Here is a 15,043-nt window from a genome sequence, read left to right on the forward strand (position 1 = left end):
TAAAGAAAGACACTGAGATCATGCAAACTGTTATCATCCCATCTTAATAATGCAGCCCTTGGCAGAATAACTTAATAATTCAGTAAACTGGTCTCTGGACAACAAGAATCCTTATTAAGTAACAGACTATTTGAATTTGAAAGTGAAAGCCTTGTAAGGCCAACCCACAGGAGGCAGCCTACCTCTGAAGCCTTCAAATGAGAGCTTTCATTTTCATTGTGAAATGATGTGCGTTCTCATCTGAGAATGCCCACCACTCTTTTGGGGCAACTGCTCTACCTTCTCCATACTGCTAGTGTGTTCTAAGGAAAGCAGCCAAATTCTCCTATGCCCCACCCTTCCTCTCTGGCCACAGAGTTTGTTTGGTCTATGAGACGGGAATGTCACTCAGGCTGAGCCAATCGACACTCCTCTCCAGGATCTTTCTAGTTGGACCTAGGAAAACAAACTTCCGCTCAGGACAGGAAAACAGGAGGAGTTCTGCTGATGCTGCAACCTTGTTTCCAGCCTCATGGAAGAAATTTGAGAATGAAGCAGACATGCAGAGAGAGACAGAATCCTGATGGCTAAGACTTTCCTTCTAGGCCCTGAGGTCCTCTGAACTGGGTGTCTTTAAGCCCATCAGCCACCCCAGAATCTTTCCAATAAATCTTCACCCCGTTTTCTGCTTCAGTTAATTGGAGTTTTCTGTTACTTGCAGCTAAAAGAATATTAGAAAATAATAGACACCCTGGGTCATAAGCAGGGAGAAGAAAGCTGTGGCCTGTACACTGGTATAATGTTTGATACGTAGATCATAACATTTTGTATATTCCAGTATATCCAGTTACTTAGTATTTCTCAGTTGGTGTCTTTGGCTCTGTTTTAAACCAAAAATGGCCAGTTGCAAATTGGAAAGAAAAAAACAGGTTTATTCAGTTTGTTTCAGGGTCAATTTAACGTGCAAACTTTTATCTAGCTTTTAACTTTCCATTTGATCTATTGCCTATCAGGGCATGTGTAATTTCTTTAATCTCTAATCAAACTTTATTGTTAGAATATTTATCCACCATGTATCTGTTGAGCACCTTCTATGTGTCAGGCCCTGTTTTAGGCAGTAGGGATATAGCAGAGCACAGAACCAGCAAAAAAACCTGCCCTATGGTGCTTACATTCCAGTGTCTTTTTTTTTTTTTTAACTTGTGAAGTTTGAAGAAAGGTTCTTTTTTTCTATAGTTTATTTACAAAGATGCAAATTTGAATTTTTTTAGAACTCTCCATATGTAAAGATACGTATTTTTGCAGTCTATACTCCAATTGCTAGTACATACTGAAGACATGTAGGTTATTAAAATGCCATATCTTTTTTTGAGAAGTTAACCATTATCATGTAAAGCTCAGTTTGTGTTGGCCTGGAGGAAATAGCTCTAGACTATAGGAGTTTCTTTATACATGCTTTATATTTATAATTAAAACATTAATATATTATTTCAAAGTAGTTGATAAGATTGTGCTCATTTTAAGGGAAAATATCTAGACAAAGTTGTTTTAGCCTAATCAACAGTGTGTATATCTGATGTCACACAGTTAAAATTCTGGTCATTGGACTGTTCTAAAGGATTCTCTCATTTTAAGAAAATTATTTCACCCTATATCCAAAACAATCAGTTGTTAGTAGCAATTATAAAATCTGCAGATGCAGCTCATGAAAACATTTGTACCAGGAAGAAAAAGTAAAAAATCTACTATGATTGAGACAAATTAAGAGTCAAGGTGCCTACATGCCTCAGATACCAGAATGTGAACATTCTGCTGATTGCAAAGTATGAGAAAAAACAAAAGGTTTTGTAAATACTAAAGAGAGAAGACACCTTCATGGTTCAAAAAGAAAACACAAGAAAACCAAATAATTGTCTCCATTCTAACTATCAGGGAGCAAGTAGAAAAGCCCCAATCACTAGTTATCAAACCATTTACTTCTAGTGAACTGCAATGTGAGACCCATTTGTATAAAACAGCTAAGAACATTTTTTAGGATAAATTTTTAAGTTCATGATTTTAACATCTCTCCCTATAAAAGCAACCTGTCAGGTTACTCTACCTCCTACAGGAGATGGTAAAGTTTAATCAAAAGATGATAAACCCCTTCTCATAGTTTGTCCCTTCTTACAAGTGCTGGTGGGGAGAGCATCTCACCCTCAAGAGCTTTCCGGTTTAAGTAGATGCTGTCAGTTAAGAGCTTCTGTCAAGCGCTTTAGAGTGATGGCAGTGCTGGGCAGGGACTCTGCTTAATTAAGTGTCCTAATGAAATTTGAGATACAAGAGAAATATTGTGGCTTTGTACAGTGAGGCGACAGCTGAGCTGCTCTTCCTAAGAAATGCACAAGACTTCTAGGGGTTGGAGCTGCCTAAAGTAAGAGAAAGAAAGACTTGACAGATGGTGCAGCAGGTTGGGGTCTTGTAAAGGATAATTGGAAAGATACTAGTGATTATGAAATCATTAGGTATCACATAATATTAAAAAGATAGCCAAAGAGAAGTTCTCAGTACCTCAAATGACCAAAGGACTTTTAAGAACATGGATGTCTATAATGTTCTCACCATTTTACAGATGAGAAAACTGAGGCTCAGAGAGGTTAACTGACTTGCTCAAGGCCACACAGGAAGCTATTCAAACCTAACCTTGCCCCACTTCAGAACCCAAGCTCCCATTCTATGCTACCAGCCTCAGAATCCAAAATTTTAAAATATTCTGCTTCACACTCATAAGTAATATGTATCTGCTTGTGCCATGTTGCTTAAGTGGACATAAATAGGCTTGTAGTTTTTAAAAGACCACAGAGATACAGTTTTCCTCATCAATGACAAGTTCAAATCCTGCATGTGTGCAGAGGAATGAAAGTACCTCCTGAGGCGTGCCCAAGCCAGGAGGGAGCCAACACAAGTCACCAGTGCATTCAAGTATGGAAAATAATACATTGGGATATATTTAGTGACATTTTGAACAAACTCCTGTAGAATCTCTGATGCCTCCAGCACAGCTTGAAAAGTCCTGTCCTAAGGAGCATCCGCCTAAGCCCACAGCTGAAGGTTAAAATCAGCCTGAAGCTGAGAAATAACTAGGGTTGGGGGAGGGGCCAGACAGAACCCTTGACCGCATGTGTCAGCCTAAGGATTTTGTTTCTGGGTGATTTTTCACATTCCTAACTTACTCCTTTGTCATAGTTAGAACCCAAGAAATTATAAAAGGGCCGTTTCCTTCCTCCCTCCACCCCAAAGCTTTGTGTGCCATTTTGTGTTCAAATCGCTGGCAGAAGAGGTGGTTTGTACTCAATGAACTGTAAAGATTGATTGTTTGGAGAGTGGGTTTTAAGAACTGGGATCAGGATGGTTTGACTTTTTGCCCGACACTTGTCTGTACTATTTGAGTTTCTCAACAGTTGTCAACTATTTTAATCATCTAAAAAGCTGTATGAAACCAAAAACGTAGCTCCAGTTTAAAAGAGACTCACTCTGAAGCTGCTTGTGGGGAGCTCCACAGTGTGGTGGCTCTGGGCTGTAATTAAATCTTGCTTCTTTAGTTGCAATTTAAGATTAAAGGGGAAAAAAGCTTTCAGTCACCTAAAAGGTTTTGAGAAACTCACATCCCAGTCAGTGCTCTCTGGGCTGGAATTTCTAATTCATTTAAGTGGATGCCTGTTCATATACTCACTCTCTCATATAATGTGGAAGCATTAGGATTGAAATAAGAAGACCTGAGATGTAGCCTCATCTCTCCTGTTAATAGTCGCCATGGGCAAGCAGGTGCACTTACGAGGTTCGGTTTCCTCCATTAGAAGCAGCTGTGGGTTAGATGACACCTAAGGTCCTTTGTGAAGACCATTATTTTATGTAATTTTATAAAGGCATATATAGTAGGTCCCCCAGAATTTTTTGCATATAATTCTACTGCAACACCCCCACTCCAAAAAAAAAAAGAAAGAAAATGAAAAATTAATTTAGAAAAATGTCAGTGAGTTAGGCTTTTCCTAACGTTAGGAATAACGGGCATTGTGGAACCCTTTCATTGCTTTTAATGAAGAAAGCCTTAAGTTCCTGTAAACATGGCATTAGGATTATGGCATCACATTTTACAAACCAAATTATGTCACATGTTGGAAATTCTTAGTAAAAAGTCCTCAGATGTTCAAAGACTTTCTACTTTCTTTATTCCTATAAAATGGAAGTGATCTTGGGCTCCAAGCTCACATTTTTCACCAAGGGTGGGAAAACTTAAAGTTTCCACCTTAAGGCATGCTCGTCATTTCTGGTTTTAAAATGATCAACTCGGGATTAAAACTCAGTAAACGCAAGCTCCCCTCCTCACACTTCCATTGCTCTCCCTTTCCCAGGGAAGATCTAGAGTTAGGGCAGGGGGTGTCTCACCTCTCATCTTAGCCAGAAGGAGTGCTTTTTGGCCCACTTGCTGTCCCCCACCCATTGGCCTTGCTCGTCCCTCCTAGCCTGCCTTCTGCTTCTCATGTCACGGTCCCTCCATGGCCTCTAGACCCAAGGTACAAGCATTCACAGTCCTAGTTGCCCGGCTGACACTTGGCCTCTTCTGCTATGCAACCTAGTCCTCTTAGTTCCTGTGGGCCCTGCCCACCTGGTGGGTCAGCAACTCCGACCACTCTCCCCAGCCCAGCCCTGAGGCCCTCCTGCCAGCCAACCCACTCTAATGGCTCTGGTGTCCTATCAGGGGCAGCTTCACACCAGGCTTCCCCAGGAAACTGCAGCCTCCTAGGCTTTACCTTGGAACTCATCTTGAGCTTTTTTTTTTATCAGGCCTTTAGTTACTGGGGTGCTGGGAAACTGGCTTTGGGGGTTGGGGTGGAAAACCCTGATTTGTGGCTTTTGCCCAATATCTGTAATGTAAATACTCATATCACAGTTGATTTCAGGTTGGGAAGATACACCGACACACTTGCAGAGCCCTGATATAGCAAACTCCAACCTGACACTGTTTGCCCCAGGAGAGCACGGGCTCCACAGGGCCTTCATGCATCCCCCAATAGCTGAGCTTTCCTCGTACTCCTCCTGCTCCTCCCCTTTTACCTCATGTCTTGCTAATGGGTTTCGGCCCTGGGCAAGTTCACTATGGATTCAGTGTGACCAAAGAAATGACAATAGAATGTTCTTGGGGTGAAAGGATTATACCCAACTTATTCCCACGCTGGCAGGTCAGTCACTAGAATCCTGTCCACTCAGAGCGAGTCTGCATGCAGCAAGCCAGTCTCTGCTTCTGGGCCTCTCTGCCCCCTGCAGCCGTCTTAGTCTTTGTTCTTGGTGCTGCCACCACTCCAGCCTCTGCTCTGCTCTCCTACATGCAGCCATACCACCGTGTCTCCCAGAGCACTGGGCAGAGTTCTTTATATAGATTTAGTAGCAACATATTGCCCACACGTGTGTAGTAAGCTAGCTAACCAGGGCCAGGTGAGAATCCTGACCACAGGAATTTCATGTTATCCACACTTCATCTCTTCAACTGGATCTCCACACCCTATGGAACAGGATTGTGTCTCAAAGTCTTGACTCTCATAGCTCTTCTCACAGCAACTTTCAGGACATACACATTACATTGACTGATTACCATGTTTAACAATACTGACACTAAAGACTTAGTTCTTTTTCTTCTTATTGACATATAAATGACCTAAAAGATCCTATTTGTTTCAGATGTATAACATAGTGATTCAATATTTTTATACTTATAAAATGATCCCCACAGTAAGTATAGTTATCTACTGCTAAAGACTTTTGAAACCTCATTGTTTTTGCTGTTAGAGGCAAAAAGGTGACTCACTTTTTGTGATTTACTCTGTGGAACAGAAGAAATTAATCCAGTGCCCCAAAGCTCCTCAGCCTTGCCCTAGAGGGCATACATGCCGTGTTGCCAGGGAATTTTTAATGCAGCAAGGTGTGGGGTTCTGTAAAATGCATTTAGTGGGATGGATCTGGTTGAAATCAAACTGGTCTATATCATGATTTAAATTACGGGGCAAGAAGACCTGACTTAACTCACTAGCAGCCTCCAATCAACATCAATAGGTACTGAGTCTTTGATAGTCTTGTTGACCCAAAGCATGGGAATGATTGCATCACAGACTGATGAGTACCTGCTCATCACACAGTGAGTGCTTCAGGAACCAAGGAAATGTGCAGGACAATGATTCTTAAAGTGGCTTCTGGGACCAGCAGCCTGGCTGTCACTGTTTCTCTGCGGGGAGCTGCAGCTCTGCCCCGTCATGTCCCAAGAGACTCTGACTAAGCCAAGGATCATTTGGGTCCCAGCCGATACATGTGTGTCATCCAAAAGGGAGTAAATTTGGGAAGTAACTCTTTTCCCCTCCCCTAGAACCTACTTTCTCAAGCCTTTTGCCTGTAGGATTGAGTCTAAATTCCTACCATGTACTGAACGCTTGCTATAGACCAAGTACTTCCTCAGTAATTTAAAAAAATTTTATTAAAATCTCACAGTGACCCCTTAGGATAAATATTTCATCCCCATATTGTAGATAAGGAAATGTGCTCAAAGAGGTTATACCACAGTTGTTTTTCCTTATGGTCCCCAAAAGCTGTTTCTACTCAGAACCTCAGAATGTGATCTTCTTTGAAATAGTCTTTTCAGATAGAAATAGGTAAGGATCTTCAGATGAGATCATTCTGCTTTAGAGTGGGCCCTAAATCCAATGACCAATCCTTAGAAGAGAAGGGGAACCAGACACACAAAGAAAATGAGGCCAGGTGAAGGCACAGGCAGAGACCAGAGTTACAAAGCCCCAAGCTAAGGAATGCCAGCAGTTGCTAGCAGCTACCAGAAGCCAGGAGAAGAGCAGGAATTGGATTCCCCTCAGAGCTTCCAGAGGGCACCAACCCTGTCAGCACCTTGATTTTGGCCTTCAGAACTGTGAGAGAATAAATTTACTGTTTTAAGCCACCCAGTTCATAAAATTTGTTATGGCAGCCCTAGGACGCTAATACAATCATTGAACTATTATAAGAGTGGAACCTGCATTCAAACTGGGGCATGACTTCAGAGCCCATACCCTTTCCATAGCTACACTGCCTTCACTGGCAAAATCCAACCTCCTTTTGTCTTCTGTCTCTTCACTTACATCTCTTTACTCTCCCTGTGCTTTAGGCACACTGAACTTGGTGTTCACTGAACACACTATGCTGTCCTTGACCTTCTGCCTTTGTACTTGCTGTGCCCTTGACCTGACACACTGTTAGGACTAAATGTGTCCCCCCAAAATTCATATGTTGAAGCCCTAACACCCAGTGTGATGGAATTTGGAGGTGGCAGTGTTTGGAGATAATTAGGTTTAGATGAGGTCATGAGAGTAGCTCCCCTGTGATGTTCTTATAAGGAGAAGAGATTATACCAGAGCATTCTGTCTCCACTGTGTGAAGACACAGCAAGAAGACAGCCTTCTGGATTCCAGGAAGAGAGCCCTTACCAAGAAATAAATTTTCTGGCACTTTGATCTTCGACTCATAGCCTCCAGAATGGTGAGAAATGGATTGTTTAAGCCACCCAGTCTATGGTATTTTGTTATATCAGCCTGAGCTGACTAAGGTACACACCCTTTCCCCCTCTCCTCTTTGCCTAGTAAGCTTTTACTGAACTTTTATATCCAGCTCAAATGCCTCTTCCCTTGGAATTTTTCTAGACTTGGTCTGCTACCCAGGCAGTTAGTATATTTTCTCTGTAGCATGGTAGGGGGCTCCCCAGTATATTAATTGTTGACAGACAAAGATCTTAGCTTTTTTCTTTGTATCCTCAGTGCCTAATAAAAGCATAATAAGAGTTTGATGAATGAATGAATGAGTGAATGAGTGATGAATGTTGCTGAACTGTGAAATAGATTATAGATCCTTCAACTACATAATTCCAAACCAGTTATGAGAAAAGTAATAAAGTACAACTGAATATTCATTAAAAAGTCACTGAGAATAAGAAAAGTGTGGGTTTCCTTAGCACCCAAATAAGTTGCCTATTAACACAGATATGACATTGTTAAATCTTGGTGTAATTTTCTCAGTGAAATTTGTCTAACTATTCCCTGGTTTATAGAGGTTCCTTACAAAAATGACAAGAGTTGGCTTTGCTGAGAATCAGGCCAGGCCTTTGAGGCCAACACTGTTGATGGCCTATCCAAGAATCATCCTTTCCTTTTATCTTGCTGGCAGAGTCCTAGTGTCATCCAGGTGTCTATCTCTCCACTGTCTGTCTCTGCGTGATTGAAGTTGTCCATAGCGGTACCAGTTCTTTTGCCAGTGATTGGTTTAGAAGAGCTTAAGTGATCCTGCTATAGCCAAAAAAGACATAATGGGCATTCTTCTAGGGAGCTTCTGAGAAACACTTTTATACTCCTGAAAAGAGAGGCATGGGGGGAACTGTTTCTCTTCTTCTGTGGTACAATGTCATATCTGCGTATGATGCTGGATTGTGGCACAACCACGGAGAGCATTAGCCTGCGGTAGCAAAACTGATACCCTAAGGGTTTCAGGGCAGAAGATGGAGAGTGACATGGACCCTAAAGATGGTAGTGAGCCATAAATAACTAACCTTAGCCCATTCTACCCAAAGACTGGGCGGAGGTCCTATCCAAAGACCAAAGACTCGTTACAGAGGTAAGACAGTTTCTCTGTTTAAGCCACATTGAGTTGAGTTTGGGGTTATTTAAGATAAAAATCATCCCAACAACTATAATGCAACCCAACTGCTGAAAACATCTCTGGCCACAACCCAGGAGAGATGCCTGAGAACTCTACCATTTGCAATTTAGAAAAGAAAAGTTCTGTGTGTTAAATTACAAGTTTTACCCTTGAGAGGGATAAATCACCAAGCTCTTAACACTTTAGAATTTATTCCTAAGCTTTCCTTCCTCCATCAAGCATTTATTATGTGCCTTTTCTATGCCAGTCACTCTGCTATACTCTGGGATTTTAAAAAATGATGAATAAGTATCAAACTATAGCTAACATTGAAATCCTCCTTTATATCACTCTCTCTAAAATATGTTACTATAATTATGGTTGTTTAAAGGCATGTTTGAACTTACACTTGATTCAAAAAAGAAAAACAATTCCATAGCTCTGTTAGTGCAAAATCATGAACAAGATGAAAAGTCTCCAGCTCCATGCAGGTGATGTATGTGACTTGTGAGGAGGCTTTTATCATGTGAAGCAGGGAATGAAGGACCCCTAGAACCCTCCCCCTGCCCTATGAAAGTGATGAAGAGACAACAAAAAGAAGGATAAAAACCACATGAGCATCTCCATAGATGTTGAAAACGCATTCAACAAAATTCAACATCCATTCATGATAAAAACTCTCAACAAAATGGGTATAGAGGGCAAGTACCTCAACATAATAAAGGCCATATATGACAAACCCACAGCCAACATCATACTTAACAGCGAGAACCTGAAAGCATTACCTTTAAGATCGGGAACAAGACAAGGATGCCCACTCTCTCCACTTTTATTCAACATAGTACTGGAGGTCCTAGTCATGGCAATCAGACAATACAAAGAAATAAAAGGCATCCAGATCAGTAAAGACAAAGTTAAACTGTCACTGTTTGCAGATGACATGATATTGTACATAAAAAAACCCTAAAGAATCTACTCCAAAAGTACTAGATCTAATATCTGAATTCAGCAAAGTTGCAGGATACAAAATTAATACACAGAAATCTGTTGCAGTCCTATACACTAATGATGAACTAGCAAAAAGAGAAATCAGGAAAACAATTCTATTCACAATTGCATCAAAAAGAATAAAATACCTAGGAATAAACCTAACCAAGGAAGTGAAAGACCTATACCCCGAAAACTATAAGACACTCTAAATAGAAATTAAGGAGGACACTAACAAATGGAAACTCATCCCATGCTCTTGGCTAGGAAGAATTAATATTGTCAAAATGGCCATCCTGCCTAAAGCAATCTACAGATTCAATGCAATCCCTATCAAAATACCAACAGCATTCTTCAGTGAACTAGAGCAAATAGTTCTAAAATTCATATGGAACCACAAAAGACCCTGAATAGCCAAAACAATCCTGAGAAGAAAGAATAAAGCTGGGGGATTATGTTCCCTGACTTTAAGCTCTACTACAAAGCCACAGTAATCAAGACAATTTGGTACTGGCACAAGAACAGACCCATAGACCAATGGAACAGACTAAAGGGCTCAGACATAAACCTAAGCATATATGGTCAATTAATATACAATAAAGAAGCCATGAACATTCAATGGGGAAATGACAGCCTCTTCAACAACTGGTGTTGGCAAAACTGGACAGCTACATGCAGGAGAATGAAACTGGATTATTGTCTAACCCCATACACAAAAGTAAACTCAAAATGGATCAAAGAACTGAATATAAGTCATAAAACCATAAAACTCTTAGAAGACAACATAGGCAAAAGTCTCCTGAATATAAACATGAGCAACTTTAACATGAACGCATCTCCTCGGGCAAGGGATATAAAAGAATATAAACATGAACGTATCTCCTCGGGCAAGGGAAACAAAAGCAAAAATGAACACATGGGACTACATCAAGCTAAAAAGCTTCTGTTCAGCAAAGGACACCATCAGCAGAACAAAAAGGCATCCTATGGTAATGGAGAATATATTTGTAAATGACATATCCAACAAGGGGTTAACATCCAAAATATATAAAGAACTCACACCCTCAACAACCAAAAAACAAATAACCTGATTAAAAAATGGGCAGAGGATATGACAGACAATTCTCCAAAGAAGAAATTCAGATGGCCAACAGGCACATGAAAAGATGCTTCACATCACTAATCATCAGGGAAATGCAAATTAAAACCACAATGAGGTATCACCTCACACCAGTAAGGATGGCCAGCATCAAAAAGACTAAGAACAACAAATGCTGGCAAGGATGTGGAGAAAGGGGAACCCTCTACACTGCAGGTGGGAATGTAAGCTAGTTCAACCATTGTGGAAAGCAATATGGAGGTTCCTCAAAAAACTAAAGTAGAAATACCACTTGACCTGGGAATCCCACTCCTAGGAATTTACCCGAAGAATATAAGTTCTCAGATTCAAAAAGACATATGCATCCCTATGTTTATTGCAGCACTATTTACAATAGCCAAGATATGGAAGCAACCTAAGTGTCTATCAGTAGATAAATGGACAAAGAAGAAGTGGTACATATACACAATGGAATACTACTCAGCCATAAGAAAGAAAGAAATCCTACCATTTGCAATAACGTGGATAGAGCTGGAGGATATTATGCTCAGGGAAATAAGCCAGGCAGAGAAAGACAACTACCAAATGATTTCCCTCATTTGTGGAGTATAACAATGAAGTAAAACTGAAGGAACAAAACAGCAGCAGACTCACAGACTCCAAGAAGGGACTAGCAGTTACCAAAGGGAAGGGGTTGGGGAAGGTGGGTGGAAAGGGAGGGAGAAGGGGATTGAGGGTATTATGATTGGCACACATGGTTTTGGGGGGTCATGGGGATGACAGTGTAGACAGAGAAGATAAGTAGGGACTCTGTGGCATCATCCTACACTGATGGACAGTGACTGCATTGGGGTATAGGGGGGACTCGATAATATGGGTGTATGTAGTAACCACATTGTTTTTTCATGTGAAACCTTCATAAGAGTGTTAATCAATAATAGCTTAATACAAAAATAAAATCAAAAAAGGAAGTGATGAAGAGGGGGATGCAGGCCAAAAGAGAGCAGGGAAGGGAGCTGGGAGATATGTTCACTGCCCTAAGATGTGAGCAAGCCTCTGAGAGTACATGAAAAAAGAGCAGAGGGCTCCCAGCCAGCAGAAAGACTGAGTCAGTGCTAGCAGTTCCTAAAAATAGCAGTGCAGGGTCATAAGCTTCCCTGTCCAGACAGATTTAAAACTGACAGGTAGTGTGGGCTCTGGGGGGCTGCTAATGAATCAAAGAGTTAGAGGCATCTTGACCAGAGAGAACTGGGGCTTCCACTGTGAGTGAAGCCATCACTTGCTTCCCACTTCTCAGGGCTGGTTGTGTGTAAAGCTAGGGGCATCCTGGAGAGGAGAATGGGTGACAGACAGACAGAACTGGTAAAACCCACCCTGAACCCATTTCACTGAGATGAGTTTTAATACAGTGAAAAACTTTTTAATTAAAATAAAAAGTATAATTAAAGAAAAGGACTAAGCTCTTGATCTGATTTTGAAAAAGCTTAGCATATATCCCACTGCATAACACTTTGAGAAAGGTGCGTGGCATCCCCTACGGTGCACAGCAAGATTGGAAAAGGCATGGCAAAGCCGGTGGCAGATTTATTTCTGCCGCCCCTTGTGCAGTAAACAGCATCTTTTTTTAAGAACACAAGAGGGAAAACAATGCCAGCATGAATTATTCTGTGGTTGTAAAAATTACTATCTGCAAAAACACATGGATATGCTTAACCAAAAACTTGACTGTGTCTGAGTGTAAAGTCAGCTCATGTGTGAGGCCTGAGAACACTGTGGAATGAATCCTAGAGAGCATTACTTAAATTTGGACCACTGTCTTCTGGTAGTTATTACTTGTGCCTTTGTGCCAGTTTTCCCTTGACAGGCTCTCCCCTTTTCCAAACCATCTTTTATTGTAAATCAATCCTCTGAGAGAACATAGCTGGTCAGGATATGTCAGTCACTCAAATAAATTCTCAACAGCTATAAAGTGTAAAGGCCAAACATTGCTATTTTAGCTTGGCATTCAAGGCCTTCTGTGATCTGGTCCCTTCCCACCTCTCTTGCCTTGCTATGACTCCCTCTTATAGACCCTTCCCACGGTCCACCGTCACTCACCATCACGGTGCATTCCCTGGGCTTTCCTGCCTCTGGGCCTTTGCTTGCACCGTTCTCTCTACCTTTCCTCACTCCTCTTCCTTCTCAAATGTGCCCTACTGCACAGTTGCAGTTAACATCATGAATGCTGTTTAGGGAACTTCTGCAAGAAGCTTGGTTTTGAAGGTAGGAGCAAGATGAAGTGGCAGCTGGAGGGGATGAAGAGCCTGGAGAGTCCTCATTTGCCTGTGATTTAAGATGGGAGAAGCTTTACCTGTTGAAAGTGCCAGGAGAGAAGGGGAGGAACCAGAGGGAAAAGCAGGGGGTGGGCTCAGCCCTGGACAGGAGGCAGGGCCTCCTCCCTATAATTTCCACTGTACCTTTTGGATCATTTATACTCTGATATGATTGGGGGTAGAGCAGGTCTTGGAAGGCCAGCCTGCCTACAATATATCTTCTTTCCTTACCTACTTAGTGAAATCTGAAATGCCACCGTCCTGACTTTTTCCTTTGACTCATGGCTTTGACCATCGTTCAAAGGCATGTGTGTGTGTGTGTGTACCGAGATCACTCTTAGTGGAGATCCTCTCTCCCCAGTCTTCTGCTTCTGCAGAGATCCCCTGAGAGCTCTCCCAGTCTCCCTAACTTTTCTGTTGGTGAAATGGGGAGCAGGAACTAAGCCCTTCTGCTCAGCCCTGTCATTTGTTGGTTGAGAAGATGAGGAGCATTTGGTCCTTTTACCTCCATAGGCACAAGTGCAGGCTCTGCCCCTCCGGGGGGCCTGTTGTCACCCCACATGCCAGAGACTGGGTGAGGGAGTTCAAGTCCAGAGCAAAGAGCTACCCCAGACTGTGGCCACATATCTGAGTCCCTAATGATCTGTGTGCTCCCGGTTCCTGGGTCCATTTCCTAAGGGGTTCAGAGGTGGGAGCAGACAAAGTCAATATTAATGGTTGTTCCAAGACCTCAGTAGTAACATTCAAATTGCTCCATCCCCAGTGGATAGTTCTGGGATCTTGTCTGACACTGTGTTTTGAGGAGGGAGAAATGGAAGAGAAGGTGAGAGACCCAGACACTGGGAGAGGGGAAAGGGAGGGTGCCCTAAAAGACCAAGGGGGGCAGATAAACCTCAGCTTCACAAACCCAGGTCTCACCCTGCTCTGACTTGATAAATATAGTTGCCAGAGCTTGTACTCAGTGTCTCTTATTTTAAGATACGAAAATGGGTCAGCATTATGTAAATCAAGCCAGCCTGAGGCCTTCCTAGCCAGGTTGGGAAGCCTCCCTTCGGGTGTTGCCCTGTTGTGGATCTGCTGTCTGGTTCTCCACCCCCCTGACTGGCCACCTTCCTGCCTCCCAGGCTGGAGAAGATGACTCTGGATTTGAACAGACATGCCCTTAAGGCAAGGGCCCAGCTTCTCTCCGTTACTGCTCTTTCCTCCTGATTTGCCTTCCCCTGACCCACCCACCGTGGTGGTCCAGCGCTGTCCAAGCAGAGGGGCAGACTACCGAGTCTGTCACTCCCCCAGCAATGCCTGATTTGGCTGGGCGAGTCAGGTCATGCAGCGCCCAGGCACCAGGCCCTGGCGGCAGATGCATGGGTGTAAACTTGGGCAGTGCCCTTTAGCAACTGTGGGACCTTGGGCAAGTTATCAACCTAGTCTGTTTTCTTATCTGTAAAATGAATGTAATAATCACATTTAGGTCATACGACTTCTGTGAAGATGACATAAGTAGGTGGGGACCCAACCCAGGAATATCCTGAATACTAAAGACTTTGGAATCACATCTGAAGCAATAGGAAAACCAGCATTTTTGAGCGAGTGAAACAGTTTGTACAGTGCTTCTGAGACAATTCCAGTGGCAGCATAAAGGGGGCTTGCAGAAGTCTTGGAATGAAGCCCCTGAATCTCAGGCATCCACTCCTCTGCTGGTTCCAGGTCTCCTCACCTCTTGTTCCAACCAGCTCCCTGACGCAATGGATCTGTCCTTTAATGCAGCACAGGTAACAGGGAAGTGGAGGGGGCACCACAGGCAGGGAAGTTCCTTCTGCAGCTTTCTCTTGAATTAAGATTTCAAAGGTTTCTCTTTCAATATAAGCACCTTTTCACACTTTTAAGATGGTTTATAATCTCCAGATTTAACCTGCTAGTGCAGTGTCAAGATTAGAAATTTCTGGGGAGTATTCGTATAGGAGGAATT

Source organism: Manis pentadactyla, chromosome 2 (genome assembly GCF_030020395.1).
Source record: "Manis pentadactyla isolate mManPen7 chromosome 2, mManPen7.hap1, whole genome shotgun sequence".
NCBI classification, from domain to species: domain Eukaryota; kingdom Metazoa; phylum Chordata; class Mammalia; order Pholidota; family Manidae; genus Manis; species Manis pentadactyla.